At 36.6% G+C, this 6,389-nt stretch overlaps 2 non-coding genes across 2 annotated transcripts; one reads left to right on the plus strand and one right to left on the minus strand.

Moving 5' to 3' along the window:
* The first annotated feature begins 2,808 nt into the window (after positions 1 to 2,808).
* LOC128287396 (small nucleolar RNA R71) lies at positions 2,809 to 2,915 on the plus strand. Its single transcript, XR_008278096.1, has one exon. It is a non-coding gene; the product is annotated as a small nucleolar RNA R71 (small nucleolar RNA).
* A 2,266-nt stretch (positions 2,916 to 5,181) lies between these two features.
* On the minus strand, positions 5,182 to 5,287 carry LOC128286995 (small nucleolar RNA R71). Its single transcript, XR_008277695.1, has one exon. It is a non-coding gene; the product is annotated as a small nucleolar RNA R71 (small nucleolar RNA).
* Positions 5,288 to 6,389: the final 1,102 nt, after the last annotated feature.

Genomic DNA, 6,389 nt, shown 5'->3' on the forward strand with positions numbered 1-6,389 from the left:
AGTCGTTTTAGCAGGCAAAAAATATTTTAATAAAAACTTTTCAGTCATTTGTTCCCAAGTAGCGATTGACCCTCGTGGCAACGAGTTCAACCACTGTTTAGCTTTGTTTCTCAATGAAAAGGGGAATAACCGAAGACGAATGGCGTCATCAGAAATGCCATTAATTTAAAATGTATCACATAGTTCCAAAAAGTTTGCCAAGTGAGCATTGGGATCCTCGTCTTGCAAACCATCAAACTAAACATACTGTTGTATCATTTATATTGTGTGACGTTTCAGTTCAAAAGTATTTGCGGCTACAGCCGGTCTAACTATGCTCGATTCAGTTCCTGTTAAAGAAGGTTTAGCATAATCATACATAATGCGCGGCGAAGGATTCTGATTAACAGCAATCGTAGGAGGTAGCGGATTTTTTTGGTTTTCAGCCATCTCCTCGGTTGTGGTTGAATAATCGTCCTCTTGCTCGTCCTCTATGTATCTTAGGCTTCACCTTATTTCTCTCTAGTTTTTGCGAACTGTGCGGTTGATCTCACCGTCAAAAAGTAGTGGTCCTGATGGGTTTCTTCTGGTCATAAACTAGAAAAGCCTATCAGAAGGAAATAAGAGAAAAATTAGAAAAGAAAATAAAAAATTAAATTGTAATAAAAGTAAAGTGGCTAAACTAATAAAAATCGAGTTTTCCTAATATCCTATTTCCCCGGCAACGGCGCCAAAAACTTGGTGTGTGATATTCGTAACAGGTTTTAAAGATTTATAAATGGAACATTCTTGAAACTAACTTATTATCAAGATTAAGGCAAGTGTACCTATCGAACAGTAGTATAGTTCAGCAAGACCGGATTGTTGAACCCAAAAGAACTACGAGTACTAGTATTTACTTCCTTTTTATTATCTAGCCTAAAATTTAAGAGGTTTGGTTGTTTAAACTAATTACTAACTAAGAATGCACAGAAAGAAAAACTTGGGAAAATTCGATTGATTGAGACAATACCTAAGGACAAATCCACCTAGACTTCACTTGTTATTTGACTCTGAATCAGACGATTTATTCATCTCGATCTATGGATTCCCTTATTAGGTTTCACTCTAATCTGGTAAAATCTTGTCACCCTCTCTCTAGGAGCGCAATCAATTCCGCTTAATTATGAAAAACTTACTCTTAGACAGGGTCTATTCCTTCTCCGAATAACAGCTTAACTTGAATCAATATCCTGGAATATCAAAACAAGAATTAAGAACACATAATTAAGAACAAGTCAAATATTTATCATGCAATTCAGATAATAATAACAAGATCTGTCTTAGGTTTCATTCCCCTTAGGTATTTAGGGGTTTAATTCATACTTATGAAATAAAACATCTTAAAAGCATAAAGATAACAAAACATAAGAAAACCCAAAACTCCTGAAGGAACTTGAAGGGAGATCTCTAGTCTTAATGATAAATCCGGCTCTTGAGATGGATCAATCGGCTTTCCTTGAGTAATTCCTTCCTTCCTACTCTCTAGTCCTTTCCCTAAGTGCCTCCTCAAGTGTTTAAATAGGCTTTGGAATGCCTAAGAGCCCTCAAAATTGACATTTTCCTAATTGGAGTAAACTTGGGTTCGGTAGGAACACGCCCGTGTACGATTACTGAAGGCCATGGTCAAGGCTGTTAAATGGGCACGGGCGTGTGATCCACCCATGTAAGTCATGCTTCGATCCTGCCAAATTGACACGGCCGTGTGAGGAAGTCTAGGCCGTGTTGTTTTCCCATGTAGGTCCATTTTCTCAATTTTCGGCCCGTTTCTCGCTCTTTTTACTCTTCTATGCTCTCCTAAGTATAAAACATGAAATTAAAGGAATAGGAGCATCGAATTCACCAAATCTAAGGAGAAACCATCCAAAAATGCGTTAAGCACGGGGTAAAAATATGTATAAATTACGGTTTATCAATGGCACACGAGGTTTGTATTCTCTTTTTACCAGTTTTTGCTCATTATGGTCCGTCTCACCTTTACCTTTACTTACCACAATTCCTTGCCTCAGTTTTGGTTCAGGTTCAACTACCCCTTCCTTATTTCAAACAATAATCGCATTGAGTTGTTCCCTAAGGTTCGATTCAGTATTACTTGGCAAGCTACCTTGTGGTTGTTCAGAAATCAGTTTAGCGAGTTGGCCTATCTAGGTTTCGGGCCCTTGGATCGATGCTTGTTGATTCTTAAGTGCTGTCTCGGTATTCTAAAAATGAGTTTCTGACACTGAGATAAATTTCGTTAGCATCTCCTTAAGGTTCGGTTTCTTTTCCTACTGGTAAGGTGGTTGTTGAAAACCTGGGGGATGTTGTGGCCTTAGATTTCCTTGGCCACCCCACGAGAAGTTGGGATGGTTCCTCCAACCTGTATTATAAGTGTTACTGCATCGGTTATTTTAAGGTCTAGAATTATTATTACCCATATATTGAACTTGTTCCTCCTCGGTGCTAGGGTTGAAAGACTGATATTCTGTGTGCACTCCTCCTTCATTTGCATCACACCTCATCATTAGATGTACCTGAGTAGAACCCTATAAACCGTTAATCTTTTTATTTAAAAGTTCTACCTGGTTAGATAGCATAGTAACTGCATCGAGGTTGAAAACACTGGCTGTTTTTTTTGGCTTTGTTCTCATGACTTGCCACTGATAGTTATTCAGTGACATTTCTTCAATAAATTCATAAGCCTCTTTAGGTATTTTGTTGTTTAAAGTTCCACCGGCAGTTGTGTCGATGAGTTGTCTTGTTGAGGGGTTCACACCATTGTAAAAAGTCTGAACCTGTAACCATAAAGGTAACCCATGGTGAGGGCACCTTCTCAATAGATCCTTGTATCTCTCCCATGCATCATAGAGTGTTTCTAGATCTATTTGCACAAATGAAGAGATATCAATCCTCAACTTAGCCATTTTAGCCGACGAAAAATATTTAAGTAAGAATTTTTCGGTCATTTGTTCCCAAGTAGTATTGACCCTCGTGGTAACGAGTTCAACCACTGTTTAGCTTTGTTCCTCAACGAAAAGGGAAACAACCAAAGGTGAATGACATTGTCAGAAATGCCATTGATCTTAAAAGTGTCGCAAAACTCCAGAAAATTCACCAAATGAGTGTTTGGATCCTCGTCCTACAAACCATCAAACTGAACAAACTGTTGTATCATTTGAATTGTGTTAGGTTTCATTTCAAAATTATTTGCAGCAATAGCAGGTCTAACTATACTCGATTCAGCTCTTATTAAAGTAGGTTTATCAAAATCATACATAGTACGAGGAGCAGGATTCTGATTTATTGGATCTGTAACAACCACAGGAGGAAGCTAATTATTTTGATTTTCAGCCATCTCCTCAGTTGTATAATGGATATCTTCCTCTTGTCCTTCCTCTATGTTTCTTAGGTTTCGCCTTATTTCTCTTCGGTTTCTGTGAGCTGTGCTTTCAATCTCACTGTCAAAAAGTAATGGTCCTGGCGGGTTTTTTCTAGTCATAAACTATAAAAACCTGTCAAAAGAAAACAAAAGAAAATTTAGTAAAATTAAGAAAACTAAAATAAAATTTAAATTGCAATAAAATAAATGGCTAAAGTAATAAAAATTAAACGTTCCTAATATTTTAGTTCCCCGACAAAGGCGCCAAAAACTTGATGTGATGTCTCGTGATAAGTTTTATATTTATGATTGATTGTACTTGAAAACTAACTATTATCACGATAAAGGCAAGCGCACCTATCAAACAGTAGTATAGTTTATAGCAAGACTGAAATGTCGAACCCACAGGAACTAAAAGTACTAGTATTAACTTTCTTTTTATCATCTAGCCTAAAAATAAGGGGATTTAATTTATCTAAACTAATTAACTAAACTAAGAATGCACAGGAAGAAAATTAGGGAAATACTTTTGGGAAAACTGATTGATTTGGACAATACCCAAGGAAAAATCCACCTAGACTTCACTTGTTACTTGACTCTGAACCAGACGATTTATTCACTTGACTCGATCCGTAGAAATCCCTAAGTTATATTATCATCTCTCTTGAGACTAACAACGTCTAACCCTAGGTTGATTAATTGAAATCTCTTTCTAATTAAAACCCCTAGTGTTGCATTAACTCGATCTATGGATTCCCTTATTAGGTTTGACCCTAATCTGGCAGATTTATCTCGCCCTATGTCTCGGGGTGCAATCAACTCCGCTTAATTACACTGGATCTACTCTTAGACAGGGACTTTTGCTTATCTAAATAAGCACATCAATACTTGAATCAATATCCTGGAATATTAAAATAAGAATTAAGAACACATAATTAAGAACAAATCAAGTATTTAACATATAATTTAGAAAATAATAATAAGATCCGTCTTAGGTTTCATTCCCCTTAGGTATTTATGGGATTTAGTTCATATGTGTAAAAGAAAACATCTTAGAAGAACAAAACATAAAGAAAGACCAAAAACCCTTAAGGAAATTGAAGGGAGATCTTCAATCTTGAAGGAGAATTCGGCTTCTGAGATGGATCAATCGGCTTTCTTCAAGTAATTCCTTGCCTCCTACTCCGTATGTCTTTTCTAGGTACCTTCTGGGTGTTTATATAGGCTTTAAAATGCTTCAAAACCCTCAAGAGTGGCTTTTTTCGAATAGAACTAGACTTGGGCTCGACAGGGACACGCCCGTGTGACACGTCCATGTGAGGTGGCTTAGCCCGTGTTTAGAGTCTGCTAAATGACACGAGCGTGTGAACTACCTGTGTGAGGAAGTCCAGGCCGTGTTGATTTCCCACGTTGACCCATTTTCTCCGTTTTTAGACTGTTTCTCGCTCTTTTTACTCTCCTATGCTCACCTAAGTATAAAACATGAAATTAAAGGATTAGAAGCATCGAATTTCACAAATGTAATGATATTTCATCCAAAAATATGCTAAGCATGGGATAAAAATATGTATAAATTACGATTTATCAATGACCCAAACCAACACTTAAAATGGTTTCTCCAACTTTGTGATATATTTAAATTTAATGGGGTCACTAATGATGCTATTCATCTTCGGTTGTTCCCCTTCTCCTTAATCGATAATGATTTTTCTTGGTTAGACTTGCAGGCACCAGGATCTATCACAACATGGAACGAACTTGCAAAGAAGTTTCTACACAAGTTCTTTCTTATTAACAAGATAGTCCAACTCAGAAGAAAGATTTCCACATTTAAACAACTAGAAGGAGAAAGCTTTCAAGAAGCCTGAGAGTGATTTAAGATGTTGATCCACAAATGTTCGCAGATGTTTTATAATGGGTTGGATGTACACGCGCGATCAAGACTAAATGGAGCTGTAGGAGGAGCCTCAATGAACCAAACATATGAGGTTGTGTATAATCTTATAGAGAACATGGCGATGATAAGGGCTAATCAAACCCTAATTTAGGTGATTTGATATTTTGATAATCTGATCTAAGTAGGATATTGATATGTATGTTTGACTATTCTGTTTGAGTATATGTGCTATCTGTATACGAGCATGTTAATTCTGTTTCTTTGTTTAGGGTGGGATTTGTATATGTGGAGGAAGTGATCTGTACGGTGACCTTTCGCCAATATTCTGGCATCTTACAGCATACTATCTGTTATGTGTCGCATTGACACTTTATGGTGTGTAGGGATGGGTGAGTGTTTTTAGCCCCACATGGTGTGATGAGATGGTTAGAGATGGTGTGTAGAAGATGGGGGTAGGATTTTGTATATCTGTTATGTTTATCTGTATCTATTATGGACTTAGGTCCGAATCTATATCTGACTGTTTATGGAATAATGTGTATGTTGCATGACTTTTTCTATTGGGTTACAAGCTGAGGTTACGAAAACTCACATCTGTTTGTCTGATCTGTTCAGATAATCCACATACATAGGCGGGTTAGTGCGATGGAGGCTTAGTGGTGACCACTTGACGAAAAACTGTTTATTATTATTATTTAATGGTTTTAACTGAAATTTTCGGCTTTCATGAGAGTTTTGTAATTTTTGGACTCTCTGGACTTTTTGGACTGTTTGGTTTGAAATTTTTTTTGTTTGGTTGCGTTATGATTTATAAAACTGCGACGACTTAACAAAATACTGATTTCACGCGAACAAATGTTAATTTTGAAAATACGAGCATGGTTTTGATTTAATTGGTTTTTGAAACTTCCGTTGTGAAATTATTTGGTTAACCATAAAGGATAACATGTAATGTTTTTGATAATAAATATATATATAAATAAATACATTTTTTTAACTTGGACATTTTATCAAATTATCATCAGTTTCAAAACCCTTCTTCGTAACACTCCCGGATTCAACCATACGGTTTAGGCTGGATTTGGGGTGTTCCATTTAGTGGTATCAGAGTTAGGT

The sequence above is a fragment of the Gossypium arboreum genome, chromosome 13 (assembly GCF_025698485.1).
Source record: "Gossypium arboreum isolate Shixiya-1 chromosome 13, ASM2569848v2, whole genome shotgun sequence".
Taxonomy (NCBI): domain Eukaryota; kingdom Viridiplantae; phylum Streptophyta; class Magnoliopsida; order Malvales; family Malvaceae; genus Gossypium; species Gossypium arboreum.